Source organism: Centruroides vittatus, unplaced genomic scaffold (assembly GCF_030686945.1).
Source record: "Centruroides vittatus isolate TY-2023 unplaced genomic scaffold, ASM3068694v2 scaffold_2802, whole genome shotgun sequence".
NCBI lineage: Eukaryota > Metazoa > Arthropoda > Arachnida > Scorpiones > Buthidae > Centruroides > Centruroides vittatus.
The window spans coordinates 1,475,699-1,492,737 of NW_027122693.1; the positions used below are offsets into that span (position 1 = coordinate 1,475,699).

Sequence of the window (17,039 nt, forward strand, 5' to 3'; positions counted from 1 at the left end):
AGAAAAATTATTTATTCTGCGAAAGAAATATATTTATCAATAAAATAAATTAAAATAATCAAGCTTTTCATAAACGATTTACGAACGTAAAAAGTGCGATTGTCTGTCAGTAACGCTATATACTATAGAGCGTGATAGACAGAAAAATTAATTTACAAAACTAATTTTAATAAAATACAATAACTAATTTCTTAATAAAATATACTATTAAAACATTTATATTTTATTAATAAACTTTAAAAGTTATATAAAAAACTTACGAATATTATTTTAAAATCAACATTTGTTTAAAAAAAAATCTAGCAATAAGTTGCCTAACTTTCCTGGCAGAGATAAAATTGCGTGTGGCGCCATCTGTTAGGAGATTTTATTTCAAAAACTGTTTATATTATTATAAAGTGGTTAAAAATGTTAAATTTTAGGGTAGAGACGAGTTCTAGAAAAATTTATAAATGCTAATAACGAGTAAAATCTTCATTACGTCTGATCCCACTTGAGATATAACACGTAACCATCTCTATCTCGCCACCTTCTCGACCCTTAACCACCAAAATTTAGTAGCATCAGTGTCCCTAACGCACAAACTACCGTGAAAAATTTCAGAAATTTTGGACAAAAAGCACAGGAGTTATTAAGCTTCAAAGTGGGCAAACAAAATTGTGCCCTCACACACGCGCACACAAACATCCATACATACAGAAAAAAATCCCCAAAACCCCAAAAGTATTTTGCATTCTGAACGTTTTAAGGTTCTCCTCCGCACACAAAAACATCCATACATATAGAAAAAATCCCCAAAACCCCAAAAGTATTTTGCATTCTGAACGTTTTAAGGTTCTCCTCCGCACACAAAAACATCCATACATATAGAAAAACTCTCCAAAACCCCCAAATTGTTTTTCATTCTGGACGTTTCATGGGTCTCCCTCCACACAATCATCCATATATACAGAAAAAAAAAACTCCCAAAACCCCCAAATTATTTTGCATTTCCGGACGTTTCAAGGTTCCTCCAGACCAAAAATGTAAAAATTTTTTGGGGGATCATTTTTCAACCGATGACCATACTTTTCCTCTGCAATATACAAGAGCCAGGAAAGTAAAAAAAAAAAAAAAAAATATATGCTAAAATTAAAATAATAATTTTTTCTGAGTATAAAAATTATTAATTTTTCAAACTTAATTATAAAAACATTAGAAGTTTAATTAAATTTCCAAAATGAAAAAAAAATAAAATTAATTTTATATTTAAAAAAGTTTGTTACATTTAATCTGATTATCAATCAGTTGATACTTTACTAAATTATTTTATTTTTTATTTTTTTATTAAAATTTACTAATTGCGAATTTTTTTTCTTTTTTTTGAATTTTAAGAGTGCGATTATCATTAAAGTTACCTTCTGACAAAATGAATTATAAAATATGTAAATTTATTTTTTTCTTGAATTTGTAAATAAGTAACTATATTTTAATTTAATTTTATTAAGTTATTTGTTTTTAATTACAGATTATTTAAATATACTAAAATTTTGTGTAATATTATATTTAAGAAATGATCAAAAAGTTCATTAATTAATCTATCTTTTGTTAGAAATTTTTATAGCTTCGTTTTTCTTAAAAATTTAAAATTTTTTAAATGTAAAAACAAAGCTATAAAAATTACTAAAAATTCCACGAAAAAAACGCAATTTTCACATGAAAATTGCGTTTTTTTTCGTGGAATTATTAGTAATTTTTAAACTTATTTAATTGAAAATATAAGCTCTCGATTTCAGTAATGTCTTTCCCCTGTACAATTTTCAAATTTCAGACCCACAAAATATGCTCTCGATTTTAATCATACTCCCTGTACATCATACTTTTTCTTATAGCAAAAGAGTCATGCTAGTCATGTAATTCCATTCTGAAGAAAATTTTGCATTGAAATCACGTGACTTCCGGTGTAGAGCGGAAGTTTTTATATAGTTAGTCGGGTCTCCTGCCCGTAACCTTTCGATATCTGGTGTGGTCTTTCGTTTATGTAACTGTTCTCGAGATTAACGAAGAACCTACAAACAGACGGATGCCAGTGGGAATTTACACGTTTGCAGGCCTAATACCCACGTGATTTCAATTAAAATATTTTATTCAGAACGGAATTAGATAGATGCCCGGCATGACTCTTCTGTTATCAGGAAAAGTATGATGTACAGGGAGTATGATTAAAATCGAGAGCATATTTTGTAGGTCTGAAATTTGAAAATTGCTGCCGAATAAAAAAGCATGTACATTCAAAACTGTGAACGACGACCATTTACGGGAGCAACAGAAATGGCCGTTGTTTGGTGCTGCTGTTACTTAGAGGTTACTTTATAAGCAGTTTCTCCCCAAAAAGTAAGTTTCTGAAGAACAGGTCGTCTCTATTGAAAGTTCGATTGAATTTGCATGAATTTGCAAAGTACATGCGTACGTTTTGCATGGATTGTAAGTTTTTCCTTATGTTTTACATGGTTTTTTTTCCTCTGTTTAATTTAAATTACAAATGTTTTTCTTTTAATAATATTTTTTAAAAAGATGGAGAAATCGCTTATCTTTTAGAAGAGAAATGTTACCTTTAATTTATTATAAAAGGTTAATGTTATGGAAAATCTTATTCTTAATACTTCCAACTTATTTCCTCGACTTTAATCTGGTAACAAAATCATTTCCTCTGCCACATCTTCCGGAAATAGAAGAAAATAACGGAGGAAAAAAATTGAGAAAAATAAATTCTTTTTAATCTTATTCAATTTTTTTTTATTTCTTTTCTTTTCACTATTTTTATGTAAAAGATTTCAAACGTTTTAAACATCAAAGAGTGACGAAGATATATATATATATATATATATATACACTAATTAACTTGGAAGTGTTTCAATGCAAGATGCAAAGGGTCGTTCTTTTATAAGATTTTAAGCTGCAAATGAGTCTTCCCTTTAAACATTTAAACATAGATGAAATATTCCTTTAATATTTAAGAAGCAAAGGAGTTAAATGTCTACCTCCACATATGAATATAACAACATATAAATCACTATTTTATAGACAAAAAATATGACTTACACTTCACTCTACAACATAAAATTTAAGCATATCGAGAAACATCTTGATGTATCAAACACAATTTAAGACCCCAAGGATGAAGACGTAGTCTATATATATTAATGGAAGAAGGAGGAAGAGAGGAAGTGAAGATGAGGAGGATAGATTAAGGGAGATGCATGAATGAAGGAAAGATGTTTAGTAAATTGATATTATGTTTATAATACGTGATACGATTCTAAATCAAGCATCTTAACTTGCTGTACAACTACTGATGGGATTACTTTTGCTTTACTTTTATCTTATTGTATCGTTAATATAAATGGATTCTATTATATAGGAAGGAGATTACTCTACTTTGAATTATAAACAATGCTTACTGGCATCTATCTATCAGTAGAACTTAATTATCCCGCAATTGTTGGTAATTTTAATCATTTCCTCTTTCGATAATGCATCTGGAATTCTTGTACTTTGCCATTATAATAGCCCCGGATTTTAGCATTTACTTCCCTTATATTAAATAAAGTTTTATAAGTTAGATCAAGTAGGATTATCGAGAATATTGTTAAGTTTGATTAGACAATAAGACCTTTAGTTTCTAATGCCCCTGCTTCCAATGCTTAGTAACTAGTTTCGGGATTCGAGATTTAAGTCAATTGAAATGAATTCTTGTAACTAAATTCCAAATTGAATAAATAATATAAATGTATACAGGTATATCGAGTTTAATTATTGCGTCGAAACTTGTTTAAATTTCTCAACACTCCAGGTGATGCGAAGCGCAAAACTTTCATGTTAACAAGTTGAAAGTTCGCTTACAAAAAAAATAATAATAATTTTATATTTAAATTTTAAAAAAAACTTCATAAAATTTTCTTTTAACATTTTATGATTATTTAATGTAATTTGTTTTTCGTTAATTTGTTGGAATTATATTCTTTACTGTCTAATTTTTTACCGATATTATGGCGTTTTTAGGGGAAAAATCTGTAAAAAGTTCTCAACCACGTTATTGCGTGTTTTGGGGAAAATCCCTACAAAGTGGTTACGTCATTGCGTATTTTAGGGGGAAACTCTACAAAATTTAATTCACCTGATTTCGTATTTTAGGGAAAATTCCTGAAAATTTTTATCTACGTCATTGCATGTTTTAAGGGAAAAATCCCTGTAAAATGTTCATTGCGTATATTTTAGGGAAAAATCCCTACAAAATTTTCGTTTATTTAATTGCGTTAATAACGTAAATCATTACAAAATTATAAAGGGATAAATCAAAAATCGACAGTATTAATTAGTGGAAACTCTAATTAGGGAAATTAGACAGTGAGGAAAAATCATAAGCTAAGAAAATTATTACAAAGATAAATATGAAATTTAATTTATTTAGAAATGAAATCTAAAAGAAACGACAAAATTTTATGTTTGATCGTATCTTGGACTGACATTTTGAGTCATTGCTGGTTCAATCTTTCAAAATGTCCATCAAACTTCCAAGTAGAACAAACATTAAAAATGTTTTCTTTTTCATTTAAGCCACGAAAAAAAAATCTATTTTTGTAAAAATAAAAACAACTTTATTCACAAATTATATTTAAAAAATTATAATATAAAATTATTTATGGAAGATTATAAATATCAACATTTTATAGTGAATAATTTTATATTATTACTCCTTCTCAATTTCTTAAAAGGCAACCATGTAGGTGAAAATTTTATGAGGGGGGTTTCGCTTTAAAACTCAATGATATAGATGAAAGTTTTCAGGGGATTCTTTCCCAAAAACAAGCAATAGTGTAGGTAAAAATTTTGTAGGGATTTTTCCCCTAAAATGCAATGATGTGCGTAATTTTTTAGGGATTTTAACCTAAAATATGCAACAACGTATGGAATGAAACTTAAGGATTTTCCCTAAAATTTGCAACAATAAAACTTTTGAAGGAATTTTTCCCTAAAAAGCAATGACGTAGGTAAAATTTACTAGGGAATTTTCCTCTAAAACATACAACGATGTAGGTAAAATTTTGAAGAGATTTTTACATAGAAATGTAATGGCATACGCATAAACATTTTATACACCCTTTTAATTCTGCTTCAAATTCTTTAATTATTCTTCCATTATTTTTTAATATATAATTACCCTTTACAAAATTATTTTAAAAATTATTATTAATAATAAAAAACAAACATGTAAAGAGATATTTATTAATTTTATATTTTCAAAGTGTAATTTATTACATTATTATTTAATTTAAAGTTTATCCTACAAAATTTTCACGCCGTTTTTTTTTAAATTACTTTTATGAGCTTACGATTTTAATCCTGTTTAAATATTCCTGTTTAATTAATTATGATTGATTTTTCTTTACGAATTATGTAAGAAAATGAATTAATTCTGTTATCTGGAAATTTTTCCTTTTAACTTTAGTTCAGGGATAAATCTGGGAATAAATCTTCGAATAAAGTTACTTCCCTTCCCTTGAGAAAATCATTCTGTTTAGGATTGACACTGGTCATCTGGGTATTACTACGGTGTTTTGCTTCTTTTGCTTTTTATATGGAAAAAAAATTGATATTTTGATTAAAAATTTTTAGCAATGAAAAATCATTAAAATTGAATAAAGCAATTGAAATATTTGTTAAATATATTTTTTCATAAATTAAATTAAAATTGATCCTTAAAAAACTTGCATTTTTCATTCCGTTTTCTGTTTTTTTATACAGAAAAATTGATTTTTTAAATAAAAAAATCACAGCTTTTAGCTATTAAACCATTAAATATTGTATAAAACAATCGAAATTATTTAATTTAATATTTATTTCATATATTAATTTAATATCGGTTCCTAAAATCTCGGAAAAGGATGAATATTTTTGCATTTTTTAAATTAAAAATTAAATAAATATTTGCATATTTTAAAATTCTAAAAAAAAATGCAAATACTTAATTTTTTTTTTAATTTACAAATTAAATTTTATTATCGAATTTTTTATTTACTTAAAGAAATAAATCATTAATCAGCTTTTTAAAATTATTTAAATTAAATAATTAATAATTCGTGTTAGATGATTAGATTTTTATTTGGTAAATTTATCATATATTGTGGAATTTCTGCAATTATATTTTAGTTTGTAGTTAAATTTATCGAGTATTTGATTATTGTTAAAAGAATTTCGAGATTTAAATCGAAAGAATGATTTTAATTAACAATATCGATTATGTCAGTTGATCACATAAATTTCATGGAAAATAATCAGATTTAAGTACGAATTTCAAATTATTTTTCATTCCTTATCATCACAACACATCTATTTGAGTATCTGTGCATTAATCTTTGTTAAAGTTTAATTAAAAGTGAATAATTAAATCGTTTAGAACAGATAAACATACAGAACTTTGTTCTACTTTGGGATGATGTAGGGATGAAATTCATCCTTGCTTATCTGCATCTTTGTGAAATTTCTCTTATCAATGCACCCTTGTAAAATTTTTCTCTATTTCAGCTGAATCTTTGTGAAATTTCTCTGTTTCAACAGTATATTTGTGAAATTTCTTTTTAGTTAATTTGGATGTTAATGAAATTCATCTTTGCATTATCTGCACTTTCACGAAATTCTGAAAATCAGAGCCGATATCATTGATTACGAGATGTTCAAATGTCCAATATAATGCTTAAAATTACTTGAATGTAATCTGAATAATCACAGTTCCAATTGAACAAAGTTACTATTAATTCCACTTAATTAGCATCGTTATTCATCATTTTGCATCCTTTCTAAATTTTACTATAATTTAAATATTATAAAATTCATTTTATTTACAATAATAATATATATATAATAATCGAGAACTGAGTTAGATAGATAAAAATTGAGACCAGATGTGAAAAGCTAGGGCCGGAGTCCTCGATTAACTGTATACGAATTTCCGGTTCGTACCGGAATTCACGTGAATTGAATTCGAAAATTTCCTCCGGAGTTAGATAGATGACCGGCATGGTTCTTTTGTTATCGGGGAAAGTGTGATGTACAGGGGCAAGACGGTTTCATAAACACTAGCATATTTTGAATTAAACGAATTAAAAATATGATTAAAAAATTACAGTTCGGCGGCATTTTGATGTAATTTCAAGAAGTAATTTCGATTTTTTTTTTGTAATTAAATTTCTTCATTTTCTGCAAGTTTAGTTGGAAAAATCGTAAAGTAATCACCACATAAAAATCCCCGTAATTAAATTATATTTATAAACAATAATTTAACAATATTTTACAACGTTGTAGGTATTTAAAAATGCGTTAAAAGCTCATTAAATTCTTTTAAAATGTTTCTTTGAGCGAAATTTCCCCTTTTTTCCCCTTAAAGTTAATAATACTTATCCATTAGTCTCCTACGTTCTGCATTAAAATTTTACAAAGAGAGTTCACACTGAACGAGTTAATGACGTGTCCGTATTCTAACACTAGTTGCATTACTCCACCATATTAGATTATCGACTCTTGCTTAGAAAATTCGCTTTCTTCTCTTGTTTACTTCTTATATCTTCTATACGAATGTATATTTATCAACTACACACTTCGACATTTCTACATATTTATCCTCTTTGATATTTAAATTAATGTTCCACATAATATACGTCATACAAATGCAGGTATTATTATTATTATTATTCGTTTATGTAAGGGAGATTTTTTTACTTGTTCTATTATCATATTAATTACTTATCTATATATATAATCGAGACGAGTTGATAATAATAATAATAATAATAATAATAATAATAATAATCAGCGCAGAGCCCAAACGGTTAGGAGTTGAAAGTTGAAATTTGGTACACAGTTAGGGTACATCACGAAAACGCACACTAAGAAGGGATTTTTCGAAATTCTTCTCCACGGGGAGAGGGACAGGATTAAAGATTCTATATACATTATCGAGACGTGCCTAAACGGTTAGGAGTTGAAAGTTGAAATTTGGTACGCAGTTAGGGTACGTCACGAGAACGCACACTAAGAAGGGATTTTCGAAATTCCTCCCCACGGGGGAGAGGGACAGGATTAAGTCTTAACACTTCCATCAACAATGGAAATGTTAAGTATTAATAGAAGTGTTAAGTAACAATGGAAAACAAGAGAAGGCGACGTGCAAGATTTACGGGCGCTGGAGGGAAAAAAAAAGTAATATGTTAGAACATATTCGATTTTGAAATTTACACAGATTAATTCGGTTTTTCTCGACTTTTCTTCTTTAGACCATTCGATGAAAATCGAACGATATAATCAGAACACGTCGTGAAAATCGAACAATATTAGAATATTCGATTTTCAAATTCGACCTTTTATTAAAAATATTTAGTTTGTTGATGAAATTACTCTTTTTCTTCTGTGACTATAACGTAATAATCTTAATCTTCGCTATCATTACTCTTGCCCGAGCAACGCCGGGCCTATCTGCTAGTTTATACATATTTTTATTTATTTCTATATGTATACATTTATTTAAACAGTTTAATAAGTTTTGAAAATTTTCGTATTCGTTCTTTCATATGTAAATTTTTAGTGGAATTTTTGCATATTTTAGTGTAAATATTTACAATTTTTAATTATATATATATGTATTAATATTTAGTTTATATACAACATTAAAAAAAACACTTATATTAAACGTATTTTTAATGTAAGAAAACAAGAGGATGTGTAGAATGTATATAAATAAAACCTTTCTCTTCTGGTTTTCTTTTGATGTTCTTTATGGCTATTCATATGCAAATATCTAGCCGAATTTAATATACATTATTGAAAATATTTACAATTTCAGGAAATTTATACCCGTATAGGCCTATATTCAATGTTAACTTCATAACAATTGAATTAGATTAATAGACAATATAGTTATGTCCCAGGTATAACTCACGTTACTCCAAAACTTTGCGTATAATCTGTTTCATGCCCGCAAAATTCAGCGTGCAGCTTGTTTAATGCTTGCAAAACTCTACATATAGGCGTGTAAATGATTATAGTTGCGGTCCACTTGCACTCCAGGTAATGCCACTAGAGCGCTTTGAAATCTTTACATTGCTATCCTATAAAAACGCTCGTGGAGGCTTACTGTGTACGGAATTTTCGGTGTAACTGTTGTTTGGAGGCCTTCAGACATCAGGCCTGTCTATACAGTAAAGTTATCACGCCCAGCTGATGAAGTTTGCGAAAGGCCATATCATCGAGTTGATGAAATCAGAATGGCCATTTCTTGCCATCTGGGGTGACCGCTACAATCCCATCTTTACTGTTGAGTCCTCCTCCTTGGCCTGCCCGGTCTGTAGATTTCTCACCCATTTGGTACCAGATGAGATGCCAGTTACGAGCGTAGTTGCAATATCTATGTGCAAATCTTGCAGAATAATATATCGAGTCTGTATGCTTCCATTCTCGATTGTATCGTCTCCTATATCCATGCAAGAGAGAAAGAGAGAGACTAGGAGCCTTGTAGCCTTCTTTGATATTCTTTATATTTCTCTTTATATATTCTTCTATCTATAAATATAAGTTTAGACTTTAGAGATAAAGTTTAAAGAAGAAAAGGAAGAGCAGAACTCAGCTGACTAAACCTTATCTCTATCTAATCTTCCTTAATAATCATTGATGGAACTTTAATTTTAGATTTAAAACATTGTTTTAAATTAATATAACAGCAATTTATGCGAATTATATATTGTTTATTTATAAAATTTACACAATTTATACAAATTTTAGTGTTTTTTTTATGGTAGAAAAAGATGCAATAGAACCGAAATAATTCACCTACGAGTTGCGTTACTTTCCGGCATAACAATTTGAATTGTGTAACTCTATCTGTTACGATATTTTTATTTAAAAACCCTTTTATATTAATTATTATTATAATATGGCAAAAAGCTTAATTTTGAGGGTAGAGATGAGTTTCATTTTAAAAAATGTAATGAGTAAAATATTAAGTCCGATCCCACTCGTGACCCCCCTCTATCTCCTTACTCTCTCGACATATAACCACAAAAATTTAACAGAATTAATTATCGTAACACGTAAACCTCCCTGCAAAACATCAGAAATTTTGGGCAAAGGGCACACGAGTTATTAATCTTTAAAGTGAGTGAACATTATCGTGTCCCCCATACACGCACAAAAAAAATCCCAATTTTTTGCATGATTTTTTTGACCGATGGTCATACTTTCCCTGCGTTACGTATAACAACCAGGAAAGTGAAAGGCTTTTAAGTAAATAAAAACCGAACTTTCTATAGTTTCAATCTGAATATTTATTTATTCTTTTGTCCTCTTCTGAAAGTGAATATATTTCTATATAAAAGCCATCCATTCCATCTCATAAATCACGGATAAAGAATGTTTAGTCATTTCCAAGCACTTGGCATTTATCAACGTGATTGATACACTTCTTAAATGTAGTGAGCAAGTAAAATTCAAATGGAGACAAATCTGAACGAGTGTAGACAATGATAGTTTCTGGGGTTATTTCCTCGGGAGAGTAATGAAAATTCATACAGAAAAAGATGAAAAAAGTGAAACAATATCGTCCATTTCGTATTGTTTCTAAGTGTTTTCTATTGAATCCGCTTCACTGGTATCTTTGAGAGGGAATTTTCTTTTTTTCTACGAGCGTAATATATGAGTTGAATATTGTAGAGTTTATGCGATTTTTAATTAAAGTATTGATTATCTACGAATGTTAATTGAGAAAGATTACATATGAATATGTAATTTTGTATGAAGGTGAAGTTTTATATAGAGTGAATTTTGTGTGGATACACAAATTTGTTTGTTTATTTATTATGAAATACAGGCGGTGTCTCGAGGATAATATTTGTCTAGTAATACAGCGAAGAATCAACTAAACCCATTAAAATATTCTTTTAAAATTAAAATAACCTATTAAAATTATACTGCACTTAATAAAATTTATATTGTATTAAGTGCAGCATAATTTAAACATAAACAAACAGAATTTTAAATTATTTTTTCTTGGGAAATTTCAAGGAAAAGGTAATAGGTAAAATTAGGAGGGGGACAGCTTGTAGTTGAGTTAATAAAATATACTTTATACGCATTTACTGCAATCTTATGTTAATTAGACACTACTAAAAGTTAATTTTGAATGCATATTATTTAAATTCTTTTGTTACTATATCTACAGATACGAAGAAAACAAGCTTATGTGTTTATCAATGATTGATCCTATACACTAGGATCTTTCTCTTCCTCCTCATCTCTCCTCTTTTCCTTTCTTCATCCTATGCCCTTCTCCCTAATATTAATACAGTTGACCCTTGTTATATCGCGGATTTGGATATATCGCGCTTTTATTTGTCTTTCGATATAACCAGGGGCATGTAATATGAAGGATATATACACGTAATACATGAAACTATAAAGGAATGGATATAATAGTTGAGTTTTTATGATGCTCCATAATGTATTTAATATATTATGTTAAAGAATTCCCAATAAAGTTCTAAATTTTCAGAGGATTTTAGGAAAAAACCTCCAATTTCAGAAGGAAGGTTCTCCTTTCATCTAAAACATACAACAGGTAAAACTGCGTATAAAATTTAAAAATATCAAAATAAAATTAAACAAATGAAGGAAAAATAATTTTTGAATACAGTTTTAAAGTTTTATTTATGAATTATGTACATATTTAAAGTAAACATTTAAATATTCTAAATACATTAAAAGTGACGTAGTATAACTCGCACCGTTCTTTAAGTTTTAATGATAATTTATTAAAATAATCAATAATTTTAATGATTAATTTAAATAATTTCGTTTAAGAAATTTAATTTAATGAGACTAAAAAATCTCTAATTAAAATTTTATAATAATAATCGCTCATTTTATATGCTTATCTGGCGTTATAATTCAGCGAATCACAAGAGAAAACTTAAAGGTAAAAAATAAAATAAAATAAATAGGAATAAAATGAATAATTTATCTAAAAATCCGACATTTTATTTTATCGAGAAGTATTTATTCCAACGAGAAAACAGCTTTAATCCAACTTATTTTATTATCTTAATCCTTAATTTCCATATATCTACAAGGAAAGAGATAAGTGAAATTTCAAATTTTATCCTTTACTGATTCTCTTCAGCGTAAAAAAATTCAAGAAAAATCTTTCTAGAAACCATTTTTATATATAGATTTAACATTTTATAAACCCTCTAAACCGAATTTTATATTCGAAAATGCGTATCAAATTATCCTTTTCTTACCTCCTCCCTTTCTTACTCTTACACACCTAAGAGTAAAGTAACATCGGTTTATCACCTTATACTTTATGACGTAGAAGTTATATATATATATATACAATTTATGCATTTTACCATTGAATTTATTTCCTTCTAAAACGGAAAAGAACACTAGATAAGGCACTTTGCTTTCATAGATCCAAGATTTCTAAGAGAACGAAGTTTTCAGATAATGGAAAAAAAATACAAGACTTAGGATTTATTATCAGAGAATACAAAGAAAGTAGGGATATTTGTATATAGAAAATATTGTTTTTTTACTTTTTATTGAATGCAAAATATTAAATATTGATGCATATTTTTCTTTAGTGGCTTTCTAGCAATAAAAATCGCTGCGCATTATGTGGTCTAGCATGCATATCGATTTATGGAAGAGTGCTCTTGGCATGTATGATTTCGAGCAATAGGCACTTGATGCCTAAAGGCAATAAAAAAGGAAATATGTTTAGGAACATTATTGTCCCGCATATGGTATTCTAAAATTTCAAATATTTTAGGAATTTATTTATTTATTTTCTAAATGTTTTGCTAACGTTATGGTTTTTCTTCCCCCTGCTGATATCAAAATATATTTCTGCTTTTATATAATATATGTAGTTTATTTTTATTCTTACTTTTTTAATTAATTATTAATCTTGCAGTTAATTAAGTTAAAATTGATTTTCTACTTGTAATTTTATAGTAAAATTGCTCCATTTTTACACTTGTGTACTCTATAAATAATAATATGTAGTGAAACCTGTGTAAACCGGACAGAATGTTTTTCTGGTTTGGCAGATTTCCGTTCTATTAAGATTTCGTTCTGGACAGGTTTTACTGTATATGTTACATATATTAAACTGTAGCAAGTCTAGATATTACAGTTATATCTTTCATGTTTAACTATGTATACATGTAAATCCTATATAATGTATTTTGTACACGTATATGCGCTTGTACTGTACATATTAGGATAGTTATAGTGCACTGTAACGTGTATATAAAAGTACAGTATAGTAACTTTGTTATAGCCTATATGCACATCTACAGACCACACATATATGTGTACATAGTAATATACATTCTTTATACTTAGTCATGTGTATTAATTTTGTATATGTACAGTTTATGTATACGTATATGTATATACTGTATATATTAAAATGCACCATATACATTTTCCTGTATGCATACACTCTATATAACTTATAGAACCTGATAGAATGGCTATTTTTTTTATTTCTATCAGTGGCTGTTGTTAGAAATTTGAATGTATATGAGCTATACATACACTAGACATATTTTACTGTATACCTACAGAAGTTCTCTACGTTATGATTTGTCAAAATGCATGTATAGATGATATAATATATTATTATACACGATAGTATATCGTTAAATATACTGTATTGTATCATTAAACCTGTAAAATCTTGCTATGCAGTTCTTCCAGTAAAATATTCAGATTATATGAGAATTAATGTTATAATACACTACATTTTACATGTAAATTTACTTACATGAGAAAATTACACATAAATAACTTTACATTGATTAAAATTTTCATGTATTTTACGTATGTAAGCGTATAAGAAATTCATGTAGAGAAAATATTATACGTAGAAAGTAATGTCTTCATTTGAAAGTATATATTATAATATTTAAATTTTTTAAAAAAAGGAAGTATTTCTGTTGGTAAAAATTTACATTTTAATATCGTGAACACGTTTGACATTAAGGCATTTTTCATTTTAATATATTTTCTACATAAACGAGTTTTTTTATAAAGTAAATATTTATACCGTGCAACCAAGCTACACATATTTATACAGTTTATATAGTGTAAATAAACTATTTGATAATTTAATATTGTTAAAAAGATTTTAAAATGTTTTTTCGGATGTTTAAAAATGTTTTAGAAATGCATAAAATTTCGTAAAATTGTGAGGGAACTTTGAAAAATTTTACCTTCTTCACATGTAAGTAGTTGTGACGAAATATTTATGTGTAATAGAAACTGTGACGAAATTGTTAAGTGTTCGAAATTGTGACGTGTTAGAAACTGTGACGAAATAGTTACGTGTTCGAAATTGTGACGTGTTAGAAACTGTGACGAAATAGTTACGTGTTCGAAATTGTGACGTGTTAGAAACTGTGACGAAATAGTTACGTGTTCGAAATTGTGACGTGTTAGAAACTGTGACGAGATAGTTACGTGTTAGAAAACTGTGACGAAATATAAGTATGAAATTAAGACGAAATTTTATAAACTTTTGTTATAGTTTAACAAGAATATATCAATCAAATCCACCCACTGGCTGGATGGTTGAAGAGTAAGACGTCTGTGTGTCACCGACTCCTAGTTTTAACTGGATGTTTGTGTTTTTTTAAAGGACTTTTTTACCTTTGGCGACATGAAGCCTAAAAAGGAAGGCCTGTCGCCATATGTGTATGTTTTTAGTCTGGAGCGCAAAATAAATGGTGGTCCCTCTTGGGCAGACTTGTCTTCAATTTGATTAATAATAATCTCGCCATCGGTCGAAAAAATCGACAAGAATATATCACTTTAAAATAATTAAATATATACATCTTAATTTAATTTTTTTAAATTTGAAAATGATTATAAAGTAAACTACTCGAATTTAATTGGTTAAAATTTGACTTTTAGACGTAATTTATTCTTTAATAAAATTCGATGAATGAATTAAAAATAAGTTTGGAAATTCTTTAAAAGTTGTCAAGAAAATTAGTTTGTTAATTCTATATAAAATATTACTTGTAAAAGTAAATTTCACCATGAATATTTTTCAACATTACTCATTTTGTCTTGAATGCCTCACTAATTATTAGTCTTTACATAACGGTTCGTTTGGCATCTCCCATTCCGAGAGACAATTTTGAATATGATATTATTGGAATTAGTCAAATCCCTATTAAAGATTAGGTAATAAATCCTTAAAAATAATGAAAGTTAATATGCATTAATAATAATTTTCTTAGTTATTCACTACTATAATTCTGTCTCTCTCTGTCTACTTATCTTTCGCTCTTTGATGTTGATTTTTGTAAAAAATATAATAAAAATATTATTTAAAGTTCTTGATTTGTATTCAGGTATAAATTATAATTAATTCTGATTCAAATTTTAATAAATAAAATTTAAAATAATTGCTTTAATGTGAATGTTTTATGTTTTATTTGTATATCCTTATCTTGTTCCTGTGCTAGGTTTATGTTGTAAAACATTTATTTTTGGTGATAAAATACAAAAATTGATTAATACACTTAAATTACAGACGTACCTGAATCCTAAATCCTTAAGAAAGTCCTCAAAATCCTTAAAAATTAACTCGAAACGACTTAATTTGTTGTTGACACATGAAAAATTCCAGTATATAAGTTTTTATATGCTCATTTTTAAAGCCGTTTAATTCACAATTATTCTGTAATTATCAATACTTTATTATATAAAATCTCTTAAAAACTTTAAATTCTACCTTTAAAATATATAAATAAGCGTTTAAAATGATTATATTTAAAAATTTCGTTAATTTCTTATAAGAAGTATCCACAACATCTCTATAAAATAACTAATTGATATAACTTGCTACACGCAATAAAAATCGAAAAATTATATAAATTATTAAACAGAATTAATCGAAATATGTAACAAATATATAAATGTTAAAATTATATCAAATATCTTATTAAATAATTAGTTTAATTATAAGATATATGAATCAAAATTTGAATTGTTAATTCAACTTATCACGTTTAATAAAATCAATTAATAATTATTTAAATGTATTTAATATCTAACTAAACAGCTTACATAATTGAATAACATTAATTAATACATTTATTCTTAAGGAATTTATTTATTTTTTGGTTTTATTTTCGACATGACACTTTGCAGAAAAATAATTAACAGAAATGATGATGATATTAAGTCGTCTTTTTAATTAAATTAACTTTATGATTCTTGGTAAATTTATTTAAGAATATTCTTTCGAATATTTCTCTTTCTCTTTGTCTTTGATTTCTTTCTCTTTGTTTGCTCGCAAAGTTAAGAAAAGTGCAGAGTTTTCACTTTTGAGAAATGAAATTTACTTGATGGATGCCAAATTATATTTGTAAACAGTTTTTTTCTCTTTTTAAACATAGTTTTTATATTATAAATAATCGAAATAAATTAAATTTTACAAAGATTTTATTCTATTTTTATATAAAGTTTTAAGCTTTGCATCAAAGTTTTGTTCCAGTTTTAATGCACGATGATTGGGCTCTGGTACAAAGATTTAGTGCATGATGATTGAGCTTTGATACAAAGCTTTAGTGCATGATGATTGTGCCTTGATACAAAGCTTTAGTGCATGATGATTGTGCCTTGATACAAAGCTTTAGTGCATGATGATTGTGCCTTGATACAAAGATTTAGTGCATGATGATTGAGCTTCGATACAAAGCTTTAGTGCATGATGATTGTGCTTTGATATAAAGATTTAGTGCATGATGATTGAGCTTCGATACAAAGCTTTAGTGCATGATGATTGTGCTTTGATATAAAGATTTAGTGCATGATGATTGTGCCTTGATACAAAGCTTTAGTGCATGATGATTGTGCCTTGATATAAAGATTTAGTGCATGATGATTGTGCCTTGATACAAAGCTTTAGTGCATGATGATTGAGCTTTGATACA

At 27.5% G+C, this 17,039-nt stretch overlaps 1 protein-coding gene across 4 annotated transcripts in view; it reads left to right on the forward strand.

Annotated features, from left to right (window-relative positions):
• Nucleotides 1-17,039, forward strand: part of LOC136987867 (complexin-like) — a 226,363-nt gene that overhangs the window by 151,985 nt on the left and 57,339 nt on the right. The window lies entirely within an intron of this gene.